The following is a 15,628-nucleotide window of genomic DNA, read 5'->3' as shown; positions in this document are numbered from 1 at the left end:
TCGGGACGGTTGATCGATGCAGGCTGCTTCCTCCTTCCGGCTCTCTCCGCCTCCTCCTGCGATGACGCGGAAGGGGGCTCGGCCGGCTGGGCCAATCCCAGCGCGGCCCGGGCTTGAAGGCGGGCGCTGCTTCCTCCTCTCACTCGGGGCCGCGGCGGTGAATACACGGAGCAATGCCGGGTGGGCACCGGCCTTAAATCTAAATATTAAGCGAGGTGGGCACTCGCTCGGGGTACCACAACAGCGGCAAGGTCCCTGGCAGGGTAGGCACCTGCCAGCGGACAAAATAATCGAAAATCAGGTGCCGGCAATGCCGGACCAGATTCGGGGGCGTTCCCGGCTTTTGGCTGACGTATCATGACGTAGCCAAAAGCCAAAGATTCTCGGGAACGCCCCCGTGTCTGGTCCGGCATTGACGGACGCCTCTCTGTTCCAATGGCTAGCCTCCATTTATGGAGCTAGCCAATGAAGCAGAGGGGCGTGTTCAAGTCACCCATACTAGAAACTACAGATTTCTCTGGAGGAGGAGCCTAACGGCTCCGCCCCCCAGCGAAACCTAATCAGTGACACTCGGGTTAAACCAGGTCATCTTATTTTCAATCGGTAGGGTACTATCGTTTACATTCGGTTTAAACCGAATTCCGGACAGCCTATATATGTCTATGCGTGTGCTGTGCCGTGAATACATACTGGGAAAATATTATTAATGCAGTCCGTCCGATGCGACAGAGGCGGCCTCCGACAATATCACAGCGGTCATTGTGCACTGCTCATATTCCGTGATACATTGAGACATTTTGTAAGTTTCACAGAGCCCGATTTTGCAAGGTCATAGGTTTAAACCACCCCAGATCTCCACGCATTTTATAAATATTTCGAGAGATTAGTTTAACATATAATCATTGTGTACATTAAGGCTGTTTACGCTCCTCCATAAGAGATATAGACAGGCTACAGAAGATATTACACTCCGCGATGAGGGTGAGGACAGTAGCTCTAAAGTTCTCCTGCCAAAGGTCATCTCCATGGTGATTCTACCGCACCCCCTTCCAGAACACACATCGCGAGAAGGTGCAACGATGAGATCCATGTAAGGTATCTCTATAAACACATGAATTCATGTGCTTAAATATTTTGAGGTTTGTCTTGTTTTCAAGTGCTGAAGCTTGCAGCTTCACGGGTGTAATGACTACAGCATTCCCGGAACCATAATCCCAGAGTGCTGTCGCACATGTAAATCACAGGCCGTCATTCATGGATATGACATCAATCCGTGGTTATACAACCAACTGGGAAGCTACACAATTGTTGCATGGAATGTTAAAACTCTGCTAACAATCGTTCTAGGATCCTTTAATGCTCGATAGGAAAGATGAGTAGAAGAAACTACGGCACGCGCTGCGATACCTTTTGTATTTTGAGGGGCAGCTCAGCAAAAAAATCCACAGAATTACAGAGGCAGAATGAGTGCGAGAGCCTCAGAATATGCTTCTTAGCACTAGATAGATTTGGCAGAATCGTGAGCATTTTCAGAAGGATGCATATCTCAAGGGATTTTGTTATATATGTATCTGATGTAGTCCGTAACACAGTGGGCCTAATGAGGACCTGTCTAAAACACAGAGTTTGAGTCCTTTATCACACGGACAGAAAATAATTATGTCAACCGAGCGCCTCTGTTCATAATAACTGCAAAGAGAGGCAGAAATGAAGGCAGGGCAGATAGGCGGGCGGCTCCAATGTACTGGTTGACGGGCAAACTGAGAGCAAGAGGTGAAGAAAGGGACAGACGAGAAAAGAAAGGAGAGATATAGATATAGATATATATATATATATATATATATATATATATATATTACCTACTGGCGGTCGCCAGTAGGTATATATAGTTAGGATTTTTTCTCTATGGGACTTTTGAAAATTCTATGCCTAATAACTTTGGCGTTTGTGGACGGAATTGGCTGAAATTTTCAGGAAAATGGCACATTTTGTTTCTGAGCAGCTCCTGGAAATTTGGGGGGGGTTCGTCAAGGGGGGGCCGAGAAAAAAGGGGGGTCCCAAAACGCGTTTTTCCCATGTTATTTTCCATAGGGCGGTTGGACTCACTTTTAGCCCGAACGGCTGAATGGATTTTCACGAAATTTGGCAAAATTGTAGGGACTGTTAGCCCGATGTGCCTTTGCTAGGTCTCAATATATGTGCTTCAATGGATTTTGAGAAATTAACGTTTAAATCAAGATATATATCTGTAACAGCGCTCCGGGCAGCTATCCGGTTAGCGAACCTTTCGCGTAACGGAACTTTGCGATGAGAAGCTGATTGGCCCTCCGGTGTCTGTCAACATTCTAAACAGTCCGGAGCGGCCGCCATCTTGTCTCTCGGTAGGATCGAGAGACAAGAGGAGGCCAAAACAAAGGGGGAAATTACCATAAGGGGGCATAGTAGATCCTCGTTGACCCCCTAGGTTTTATGTGGAGGTTTTAAAAGGGCCTAGAGGGTCCAAAAAAAAAAAATTTTTTTTTGCGTGGTAAGCGCCAAGTTCGCGAACCGGATAGCTTTCTGGGCAGCGAACTTTATGGATAAAAGAATGAAAGACTTTTCTAATACTGTATGTTAATTGTTTGTTGTTTTTCTTGTTTTTTTTTGTTTTCTTTGTTTATTTATTTTTTTTATTATGATTGTGTTTCATACTTTATTAAATTTTCTAACATTTCATTGTCAGAAATGTCATAATTTATTATAGGGTGTAATTGTTTTTCATTTTGAAGCAAGTTGTCTACTGCTTCAACACATTGTAGAAGTTCGTGGTCTCTACTGTCATCCATAAAGTCATCAAGTTTGTCTTGGCTGTTCTCCTTCAGTTCAATCGAAAATGAAACTTGTTGTTCGCCTTCCATTTTGCCTGAAATTTTGAATAAGAAAATATATATTAGTAGAGATAGGGCACTGTTGGGATTAATTTTAGATAGGCAGTTTTTATCAGTGAATTTATCTTTTGGCAGTGTATAGTATGAGAGTGGAAATAGGACTATAAAAAAGTGTATGTGATTTAACCAAGACAAGCCTTACTCCATTGATAACTATAACAGAGAAGTCTATCTAAATACATTACTACTACAGAGGGATAGTGTATATCTAGCAGAAAAAGTCTACTATATTAAGTCATAGTGCACAATATATTAAATTATAACTTACCTTCACAAAGAAGTTGAAGTTTTTTGAAGCTTTTGAAATAGGAGGTACAACAAGAAGTAGTAGTCAAAATGGCTGTGTTTCCTTCTCTCCCTTTATATATATACAGGTATATAACCAATCAAATGTCAGGTAATAAAAGTAGAAAATGAAAGTAACATTTTCATTGGTTGTCAATTCCAACAATTCAGATGTGTTTTGTGAAGTAATTTACCTCACGGTACTTGGAGAGGTCTACAGGCTAAATGGCTAAATGGAATTTCAATGAAATTTGTGAGAATGGAAGGGATTGTTATGTAGTATGAGCTAATCTATATTTGGTGTGAGTGTCTCTAGTCGTTTTTCTGTAAATTACTTTCCCGCCTTTTTTTAGGACCGCTTTCCGGGAAGCTGCCCGGTTAGCGAACCTTAAGCGTCACGGGAGTCCACCATTTTGTGTTTCGTTCGCATTAAGATACAAGATGGAGGGCAAATAATGTTTAGAATGGGTAGAAGGGGTCATGGTAGACTTATCTTGACCCCCTAGGTTTTCTGAGCGTGGCTGAGGAGGCTTATATATGCGGGAAAAAAAAAATTTTTTTTAAAAATTCCGCGAGGCTAGCTTTCGGTTAGCGAACCGGGTAGCGCTCCGGGGAGCGAATTTTGTGGAAAATTAGTGAAAAAAGTTAGAGAAAAATAATAATTGTGAGTGATCAGATGTAGGGTAGCTCTGAGAAGAGCTTTTGGGTTTATGGTACATTTAGGTACTTATAAGTAGGTACCAATGCACAGTCTTAAATTCAGAATGAAAATTCTGTTGCCCTCATCTGAGAAGTGAACTCCATCTCCTCTGTAGATATCTTGCATGTAGTAACGCAAGTTGTTGTTGTACAGAGAGCCCATTCCATGGTCTCTCATGTAAGCTGAAACAGATTTGTTTACATGCTTCCTCGCTTTCTCAATTTGTGGACAAAATTGGTTGGACCACCTCCATTTCTGTCTTTGGCATATATTGGAATATACCAAGGCAGTTTGAGGAAAAAGTGCCATTAATTGCTCCAAGGTGTCCTTTAAAAGCATTTCCAGACCTACCCCTGTCAAAGTGCCCAAATCATTACCTCCACAGTGCACTATTAACAGGTCAGGTTTTGGCAAATGCATAAAGGTTTTCACCAATGGAATCAATTGGTGACATTTTAATCCTCTTTGGCCCAACCAGTTAATTTCCACATCTTGTAAATTGAGGTTGTGTAAATTTCTGCTCTCAGCATACCTTTGAGCCCAGTGGATGTAACTATGTCCAACAATCCAGACGTTAAACATGGTGGAAGAAGGTTGTTCTGCAGTCAGATGAAGTGTGGTAATGAAAGGGCAGTTGAAACAGTAGGAGTTTCTAAAGAAAAAAAACTGTGGTTTTACTATGCTAATGATTCATTAGCAGTGATTGGTGCATTTCCATTTCTGAAAACAGAAAGTTAGGGTGCATGGATGTGTTCTTTGAAAGATGTAATTTGAATGGTCAAGGAAGAAACAATTAATGAAAGATTGCACTGGATACGCAGGTGCACTGAGAGTTCAGAGTTCAATTGAAACATTGTTTTGTGAATTTGGAAACATGAGAGGTCTTCCAGGAGGTGGTTGCTATGGAAACAAGGCAGACAGGGTAGAGGGGGGAAGGGTTTTGATTTGAAAAAAGTGAGGGAAGAGGTATGATTGGCTAATATGAGAGATATGTGAAAAGAATATCTGTATTTCTGTGCTTTCAATAGCTGCAGCCTTTGGAGTGCATCCTTTTTCTTCTGCTGAAGACAATTTGGTGTATTTCTGAGACTGTTTTCAAAAGTCAAAAAATATTTGCTAAGGTGAGAAAAGATTTATTTAATTTAGATAGAGAATAGTATGATATGAGGAGAAAATGATGAAGAAAGCTGTGTTTTTAAATTGTGGTTTTGTCTCTAGTGATATACTAATAGAATTAGTTTCATAGAGAAATTATAATTGCATATTTGGTGTAACATTCTGGCATGCAGTAACACAAGATATTGTAATACATGGAGGCCATTTCATGGTCTGTTATGTAAGCTGAAACAGATATGTTGCTTTTAAAAACGATTTAAGAAATCAATTACATTTCTGGATATGTACTGCTAGAGCTTTATAGGTTGTTTTGGGCCATATTTATAAGGTATTTGAGTGTCTAAGATGTTGTGTTCGCCTTTTAAAATGTAAAGTGTTCCTCATGGGACAAGTGTCTTGTAAATACGCTCCCACTTGTGCTTCGCAAATTTAGATTTTGATTATGGGAGTTACCTAGCCATGTTAATAGTGTCCCAAAAATGGTGCTAGGGCATTCCAGAAAACACTTTCATGTGTCTCAAGGATATTTTTAGTTATTTCTTCATGAATGCAGGTATACAATTGATTTATATGCTGTGTTTAAAAACGAATTTTGAAATGAATTAAATTTCAGGATATGTACTGTTAGAGCTTCATAGGTTGTTTGGGGTCATATTTAGAAGGCATTTTAGTGTCTTTGAAGTTATTTTTCCCTTTTTAAATGGAAAGCGTTCCTCATGGGGCCCTGAGTAGTTCTTAGCCATGTTATTTAATAGGAAGTGGATAACATGGCTAATAGCATTTGCTGGAAAATGCATGAATATCGCTGATTTTTCTGCTATATTCTTGCATTGTGGCCGTTTTTTTTCACATTGCTTCATAGGTTGTTTGGGTTCATATTTAGAAGGCATTTTAGTGTCTTTGATGTTATTTTTCCCTTTTTAAATGGAAAGCGTTCCTCATGGGGCCCTGAGCCGTTCTTAGCCATGTTATTTAATAGGAAGTGGATAACATGGCTAAGAGCATTTGCTGGAAAATGCATGATTATCGCTGATTTTTTTGCTATATTCATGCATTGTGGCCGTTTTTTTTCACATTGCTTCATAGGTTGTTTGGGTTCATATTTAGGAGGCATTTTAGTGTCTTTGATGTTATTTTTCCCTTTTTAAATGGAAAGCGTTCCTCATGGTGCCCTGAGCAGTTCTTAGCCATGTTATTTAATAGGAAGTGGATAACATGGCTAAGAGCATTTGCTGGAAAATGCATGAATGTCGCTGATTTTTCTGCTATATTCATGCATTGCGGCAGTTTTTTCCACATTGCTTCATAGGTTGTTTGGGTTCATATTTAGAAGGCATTTTAGTGTCTTTGATGTTATTTTTAGGAAGTGGATAACATGGCTAAGAGCATTTGCAGTGCTGGTGGAAAATATTTGCTATGTTAAATAATTAGTACGGCATTAAGTTTTAGATGACTGTTATTTATTTACTGTTTGGTAATAGTGGTTAATAACATTTTATATTATATTTTTTCACAGATTCAACTGCAGATTCTTTCATAGTTTGGAAAATGCCTTCCAGAAGTCGAATACGAAAGGCTAGAAAACGTCAAAGACAGCAGGATGATGTTTTATTGCAGCAGTCCTCTTCCCCAAATACTTGTCAAAACACCAAGAAAGGGCCGGGTAAGAGCACGAAATCATTCTTAAGAAATATTTGTAGTAAAAAAAATTTTGCACAAAAAAATGTGTCTGTTCACAAAAAAAAACGTAATTTAAATGGAAAGGAGAGACACATCACAAATGTTACTGGTAGAGGAAGAGATAACTCTGTGCATGATAGTAGAAGGAAACAACAGTTTAGGGACATTCGACAACGAATGTTCCGTAATAGGATATTAGTTAATTTATTGAAAAATATTAAAAAGAAAGGCCAACAGAAAGCGGCATTTTATAGGAAGAAGAAAAATGTAGAGAAAATTATTGATCATGCTTTTGAAATCAAGCGAAAGTTGTTTATTTTGGTAATCAATAGAATTAGGAAACTAAGCAAGGTAATTTCTGATTTCAAAACAAAAAGTAGATGGAAGAGAGTAGTAAATCGTACTAACTTTTGTGAAGTTTTTTCTGGAGAATGGATGCATAGTTCAAGTTCTGAGGCATTTTTTAATGAAGAGACTTATTTTCAGGATAATGATTTGGTGCATGCAGTTGACATCAATGGTCGAGCTTATGAAGTGAAGGATGGTTGTCCAGTTGAAAAAGAACAACTTGTGACAACAGAGACAGAAGAGGCGCTAAGTGATGAGGTTTTAGGAAGACGTCCTAAGGGTCCTGTGTACATTTGGAAGTGTAGTTCTATTTGCAGTGTGCGACAGGTTTCCATCAATTTGCTTTGTGATTTTATACGGACATTTAATAAGAAAAGTTTGAAGCAGAAAATGAAGTTGTTGCAAGATTTAGATCCTTGCAGAGTGAGACAAATGACAGGTTTGCGTGGTCATTCACTGGCTTGTCTTTCCAGGAGAGTATGCCAGAGTGTTTTTCATCATTTCAGGATGCTAGCAGTGCATCATAATAAAGTGAGAAAATTAGTGAGAATGTTGTATTATGCTAAGAGTCCAGCAATTATGCTTAAACAGTTATGTGCTGCTCTTTTGCATGGTTCTGAAATAGATGTGAAAAATATTTGTGAAGAAATTGAGTTTTGTTACTTTGGTAGTAAAGATGAGAATGTTCAAATTGACCCTGAAGTAGAGGGTAATGTGGAAGATAATGTACAGGTTTCCAGTACAGATAATTTTCAGAAGGAAATTGCCACGTTTCAGATGAAATCAAGTGAGAGGCCTAATTTCACTTGTGTATGTTGTCGACGCACTTATTACAAGAATCAGATTAAGTTAGTGGATTTATATGCAAAAAGTGAAAGGGAAAATAATAGTGAATGGAAGGATTTAGCCACATACTTGATGGTAGAAAATTATTTTGATTTGGGATCGGATCAACGTGTGTGTACTTATTGTTGTAATAAATTAAACCAAAACCAGATGCCTGCTAGGGCAGTTCATAATAATCTGGAATTGGTTGAGATTCCTTCTGAATTGAAGGATTTAAATACTTATGAATCTATTTTGATTCAAAGTATCCATCCCTTTCAGGCTATTGTAAGAATGGAGCCAAAGACAGGGAAGTTGCCTCCAGCAGATTTACAGAGAGGATTAAAGGGAAGAGTTGTTTATTTGCCTCTAGATTTGAACAAAAACATTAACACAATTGGAATAGAAAAAGTGGAAGAGGAACCTCTGGTTATCTTGGTTAATGGGGTTCCGACAAAGAATAAGAAAATATGGCAAGATTTAGTGGATGTTAGGAAAGTCAAAAAGGCAACAGTGTATTTGAAGAAAAATAATAAGTACTATAAGAATGTATATGTTGCAGAAGAGGAAGTAAGTGATGAAGAGGATAGCGATTTGTGTGCTGGCCAAATTGAGAAACTAGAGGCCTCTAAAAGTGAAGAAATATATGAACATTATAGTGTTCATCCTTTGCATTCCAAGGAAGTCATGGGGAATGCTATTGAGTTGTTTCAAATGAAACAAGCCAAAGGGAGTCCCATTAGTGTTTGGGAGGAAAGTTTGGAAGCTCGGTGTTTCCCACAGCTATTTCCCATAGGTCAAGGAGGAAGATATGATGAGCGACCTCGTGAAATTCCTGCGTCTGAATACCGGACTTTACGATTGTATGCAGAAGATCCTAGGTTTCGGCAATGCATTCCCTATTTGTTTCATCTCCTGTTTGAAAGCGATCTGTCTGGACTGTCATATGCAGTGAACCACATCTTAAAAAGTGGTATACAGATGCGAAACATCTCGGCAAGTGACTTTATGCATAAAGTCAATGTCCAAGACAGTATTTTGGATTCTCACTTAATTAATCTCATGGCGTGTCAGCGTGGTACTAATGAGTACTGGTACCGTCGTCATGGTGACTTAAAATGTATGCTGAGGAACTTAGGAACTCCGACATGGTTCCTCACTCTGAGCTGTGCCGAGTATGGCTGGGATGACTTACTTGAATTTCTACGAGAGGCAAATGGAAATATTGAAAATATTGAATTCAAGACACCTGGAGAACTGTGTTCTTTGGATCCTGTGAATGTATGCAGGTACTTCAATCATAGATTTGAAGCTATGATGTCTTTCATCACAAATAAAAAGAATCCACCTCTTGGAGAGGTGTTGGATTTCTTCTGGAGAAAGGAGTACCAAGCAAGAGGTGCCCCTCATATACATATGTTGCTGTGGATCAAGGATGCACCTAAATTTGGAACAGATCCGGATGACTTAGTGATGAATTTCATCGAACAGTATTCTACGTGTGCTGTTCCAAACGCAACGGAGAAGAAAAGTCTAAGAGAACAAGTTCTACGTTTCCAAAGCCATCGTTGTGGAAAGTACTGTCGTCGTAAATTCAGAAACAAGGACAAGTTCTACACCAAATGTCGTTTCAACTTTCCACGACCGGTGATTTCTAAAGGAAGAGTGAACAGTTTGATGTCTTCGCTGCGACATAATGTGACGAGGAAATCACCCAAGAATACATACAATTTGAAAAGGAACGAAGAGTCCAAGTACATCAATGACTACAACCCAGTGATTTTGTCCATGTGGAATGCCAACATGGATATACAGTTTGTGGCTGACAACTGTATGGCTGTGGCTCGGTATGTGACATCTTACATCACCAAAAAAGAAAAGACTGAACTGAAGGATATGTGGGAGGACATTTCCCATGAAAAGAGCCTCAGCAAGAAGTTGTACAGTTTCAGTCTGAAGATGTTGTCGCATCGAGAAATCGGAGCTTACGAATGTTCTGATCGATTGTCTTCAGCAAGTCTCTATGCCAAATCCAGGAGTCTCGTTTGGGCGAGTCTTGGTCTTGCTGCAACGCGAAATCGAGTTCTAAAACCTGTTCGGGAAATTGAGTATTTGGCAGAAAAGGAACCAAACAGTACCGACATTTTGAAGACCAACATGTTGGATACATATTATCCAAATCGAAGCAGTCACCTTGAGAATGTTTGTCTATATGAGGTTCTCCAAAATTATATATTCAAGAGGAACATCAAAGAAGATATTGAGAAAGGAGTGTATGCTGTAATTGGAAGTGAGGGATGCCTGGTCAAGCAAAGAAAATGCCAATTAGTAAACCATCGAAAATTAAGTGGCGAATCTCCAGAAAAAAAGGAGTTTTTCTATTTAGCACTTTTGCAACTTTTCAAGCCTTGGCGTGCAGAAGAGGAACTGCTTGGAGATTTCCTCTGTTACGAAGACTCTTTCAATGCAGCCAAGGAGTCCATAGAATGTCCTGCTTTTTCTAAATATCAAGAAATGCTAACTTTGGAAATTGAGCAGGAAGCAACGATTGCAGCTGAGATTGCCAGAGACAGTTCTCAGGACAGTCAGAGTTCTGTTTCATTGAGTCAAGATCCACTTGGAGGACCTATTATCGAAAATGAAGCTGCCACTGCTATGAATGAAGTAGAAAGAGCCATGGCACATGCTCAGGAGGATTCAGTTAACTTACAAGACTTGGAAAAACAACTCAACGTTGAGCAGAGGAAAATATATGATGAAGTTACCAAGGAAATTGAGCACGGATTAAGTCATGAGAAGAAAGAGTGCTCGTGTACGTCGTTGAAGCCTGTCCGACTGTACGTGAGTGGAGAAGCGGGAACTGGAAAAAGTTTCCTCATTAAAGCAATCTCTTGTTATTTGCAGGAAAGGACTGAGTCATCGCTGTCTTGTGTTGTCACCGCTCCTACTGGACTGGCAGCACATAATATTAAAGGTATTACTTTGCATCGTCTATTGATGCTGCCGGTGGAGCATGACAACAAATTACAATACAACAAGTTATCTGGAGATGCTTGCTGTGAAGTTTCAAGAGTTTTGAGGAAAATGAAACTACTTATCATTGACGAAGTAAGCATGGTTTCCAATGTCATGCTTGCCTTTGTGCATTTGAGACTGCAAGAAGTACTTAAAACTGAATATGATGTCTTATTTGGTGGGAAACACATTATTGTTTTCGGAGATCTTCTACAGCTGACACCAGTAAAAGGTCAACCTGTGTTCAAAATACTCACGCATGAAGATACCAGGAAGTGCCTAGGGAGCATTGGCAACGTCAATATATGGTTAAACTTCAATTATGCAGAACTGCATCAAAATATGCGTCAGGCAAAGGATGAAGATTACAAGAATATTCTACAAGATATTAGAATTGGAAAAGTGACCGAGTATGGGAAAGAAGCTTTAAATGCACGGTTACTGTCAAATTTGTATCCCAAACAAGAGATTGTGCCTGAGAATATTTTTCAGAAAATTACTGAGAAGAAATCCGGGATATGTCTCATGCCAACTCTTGCAGAATGTGCCATCTTCAACAACAAAATGTTGAATTTAGAAAAGCAAGAGATTGTGAAACTTGAAGCTATCGACAAATTAGAGCATATGGGATCAACAATTATTTTGTCAGATAATTTGAAATCAAAATTGGATTCATTAGAGAAGACTATATCTAAGACAGCGGGTTTTGAAAAGACTCTGAATGTGTGTTTAAATTGCCGAATCATTTTGAGACGGAATTTACATGTAGAAAGAGGTCTGGTAAATGGATCAATGGGTAATGTTGTTGATTTTGAGAAATACAGAAATAGAGATGGAATAGAATTTTTAAGAATTAAATTTGATGGTATTGAGGAAGTACAGAAAATTGCTCGTTGTTCTGCTAGGTTTTTGCTTGTTAAAGACTTATATGTTCGCCGTAAACAGTTTCCTGTTTGCTTGGCATATGCGGTGACAATCCATAAATCGCAAGGTTTAAGTGTAGACTGTGCATTGGTGAATATTGGCAGTTCAGTGTTCAAGGAGGGTATGGCATATGTGGCATTGTCGCGAGTTAGAACTTTATCGGGATTGTACTTGATTGACTGTGATGTCACAAACATTTGTGCGGATCTAGATTGTGTTAAGGAATACAATAGGTTAAGAAGAGAGTATGCGCCACATTTGCCTCAATATCCTTTGTTTGAGAAACGTGTGGTAGGCCGGAAACGTAGAAATAGTAGTAATAGTAGGGAAGTTGTTGCAAAAAGACTAAAAGTCAATGAACCGAAAGTTGTTAGCAGAAATAAAGTGGATTCTGTTGAAGATGTTGTCGGTTTTCAATTTGAAAACAGTTCTGGTGTCAACTGCTATGCAAATGTAGTGGTTAATGTTCTCTTTTCACTAGAGAGTTTAAAAGAACAGATTCTGTTGAATTCTGAACAAATTTTATGCTGTTTGTTGAATTCTGTTTTCGAGAAATGTAGCACTGATCGAACAAAAGTAGAAAGTGTGTCTGAAGTTCGTTATCTGTTAGATGAATGTTCAGGTCAAACAGACTTCTCTGAAAATAATCAGCAAGATTGTCAGGAGTTTTTAATGTATATGCTTGATATATTGCAAGTTGAGGGTGTAGATGTAGATCACCTGTTTGGGCTTTCTTATCAATGGCAGCATGACTGCGAGAACTGTATGGTATCAAGTACTACTAGTGTAGACTCAGAAAGATTTATATATTTAACTTTGCCAGACAGTAAATCAGTCTCCTTTAATAAGCTAGTAAATGCAGCGGATCACAACATGGAGTGTAGTCAATGTAAATGTGATATGATGTCAACATTATTTATACGTAGATATGGCCAGTATGTCATTTTAATGATGCAACGATGTAGGCCTGATGGAACAAAATTGTCAACTTTAATAAAAAATTTTGTGGCTTCTCAGCTGTCAATATCAGGGAGGACTTTTGTTACTGTAGCAATTATCTATCACGATGGTTCATCAACTACATCAGGACATTATACAGCTTACTTAAAGTCTGGAAACGGCTGGTCATTCTGTAATGATTCTGTTGTAACGTTCAAAAAAAAATTGCCGTTTGACCTTAAAAATTCTTACCTGGTGTTTTTAAAACCAAAATTTTAAGTAGAGGGAATGTAAGTCTGCAATGCTGTCTCGATTAAAAATTCAACTATATAAACCTGATGCAAGTAAGTCTGCTTCATAGTAAGCAGTATCAGTGTCATAGGAAAAGGAGAACATGAGTGACAAAGAAGAGTAAGATATTAGTAGTCCAGGATTGTGAAAATAATCTCAAATATTTTATTTTTGAAAGTTGCGAAAATAGAAAATGTCGGGATTTGATTGGAAGAATTACAAGATTTGCGAATCGCGGCAACATGATTTGGCCTAGTGGAAACATGTGATATAATGAGAGAAGTTTTTTTTCTATGTAACATATTTCACGTATCGATGGAGGTTTTCTTTCAGAAAGTGGCGGGCTGAAAATATTTAAAGCACAACAGAGTGGATGCTGTTTATAGGAGATCCTTCGACGTCATTGAAAGTAAGTTAATTTTAAGAAGTTTTGAAATCAGATTTCTTAGGTTGTATGGGTTTTTTAAACACAGTCATTTTGATTGTGTTTTTTTTTCCCCGCTGTTACATGATGAATACCTTCAAGTCACTGATTTAAGTGAAATTTGATACATTCTGAGAACAGCAAAAATAAACCATTTAACATGTATAATTAATGTTATGCTTTTTGTCCTTATGATATACATTTAGAAATGTGTGGTACATATGGGTAAGCTGAGTTCTGTAAATATCAATTTTAAGGCTTAGAGTGCTGTACTTCTGGGTAGTGTTTTTTTTTTTTAAAAAAAAAGAGGCCTCACCTCAAAGAAAGCTCTTGAAAGCACACATCTTATTTGCATCCTAAAACAATCATTTACAATGTTAGACACAATTTTTTTATGGCTTTACATCTTTTTTGCGCTGCTATTGCATCACTATTGTGAGACATTAGCAGTGCAAGAAAAACATCATGTTCCAAAATAGGCCTCAGTTCAGCAACATCAAGATACAGTTTCTTTCGAATATATATCTTTAGGATTGTGTAGTGAACGTAGAGAAGCAGAGACTTCTGTAAATGTCAAAGTTGTTGAAAAACTGTTTGTTTTTGAACCTTTTCCCTTGTCTTTTCTAATTTTTAAATACATGTTTTAATATTTTTTGAAATGTTTGTTCTTTGTTTTACAGATTGAAAGTATGGAAAAATATTTAAAAAAGGTAACAAGAATTATAAGGTAAATGTTTTCCACTCTTTTTACCCGCAATGCACTGCTGATGATGTCATTGACACTATCTCTCATTTACTCTCTCTAGCTGTCTTTCTTTTTACATTATTCCCTGATTACTTCCCTTATACTAACTCTTCTTTTTTTTAAAAAAATATTTTTTTAGTTCGCTTAAAGTTCGCGAACCGGTCAGCGAACTTGAAGCGAATCAAAAGAAATAGAGCTTGCCAGAGTGATAAACATTCTAGCAATTTTGTTTGAAAGGGGAGGTAGTTCTGAAAAGAACTGTTTTTTTTTGTTTTTGGTGTTTTATATTTTTTTTTTATTTTTTGAACATTTTTTGATTTTTTTGTATTTTTAGAACTGTTTTATGTTTTTTTTGTTTTTTTTATGGAGGGGAGACAACAAAAAACAGGCTTTCAAAACGGCTCAACTGGAGCAAAAAAAAGAAAATTACTTTTTGGGTGCATTATGGCATTTATGATTTTCATATGCAATGTTCATGAGGTTGACACTCATGTTGCCATATGACAGCATTTCACCACAGTGAACACAAGATAACTTTATGTGCTGGAAGTTAGGTTGGATGTTTGGCACAGTCTCTTGTGCCTCTCTTCCCGTCAAAGACAATGTGGATGTAGATCTTGCCACAGGAGTTGCCGTCGGATTGTCTACAAGATCCCTTAACTCAGCCCGGCTGTAGTTCAAGGGATGCCACCTGCTCATGTGACGATGCATTGTATAGTTCCCCATACTGTACTTCTTTTCTGTGCCTCTCGACAATGTGTGATCACAGATGAGGCAGGTGGCATATTTTGCATTCACTTTCTTTGTTCCAGGAGGGATGGTGAAAAACTGCCAGATAAAACTGGATTTTCGTTTAGAAACCCGGGGCAACTCATCAACAAATTGTTGTCCCTCTCTCTCCTCTTCTTCTTCTTCCTCATCTTCCTCCTCTCTGTTAGTCAGAATTTGACTAGGTGGTCCTCTCTTCTTATGAGGAGGTGGAGGTGGTGGTGGGGGTCCACCAGCTGCAGCAAGAATGGAAGCCATTGTGGATCTTCAGATAAATGGTCTTTCTCTCACCAAGATGAAAGTCAGAGTGAGGAAATAAGGAGGGGTTTACATGATTTGGGGAAAACAAAAGTTCTGAGCCAATGAAAAGTGTTATTTTTAGGGCACATGACCTAGTCATACATCATTTGGAAACCAAAAGTGAAATGAACCAATGAGAAGTTTGATAAACAAGTCACATGACCTGTTCCGCTTACGTTACGCGGCGCGCGCCGCGTCCCAGATCGCTTTTGGACCGCGGTCCGGAGCACTTCCGGGAGCGCTAACGCGACGCGTCATTAGACGCATTACGCGATAACGTGATATGTCGCGCTTCCGCGACGCGTCACTGTTCCTCTAACGTAACGTTGACCGGTTCGCGG

This window comes from Lissotriton vulgaris, chromosome 8 (assembly GCF_964263255.1).
Source record: "Lissotriton vulgaris chromosome 8, aLisVul1.2, whole genome shotgun sequence".
Classification (NCBI taxonomy): domain Eukaryota; kingdom Metazoa; phylum Chordata; class Amphibia; order Caudata; family Salamandridae; genus Lissotriton; species Lissotriton vulgaris.
This window is presented reverse-complemented; position numbering follows the sequence as displayed.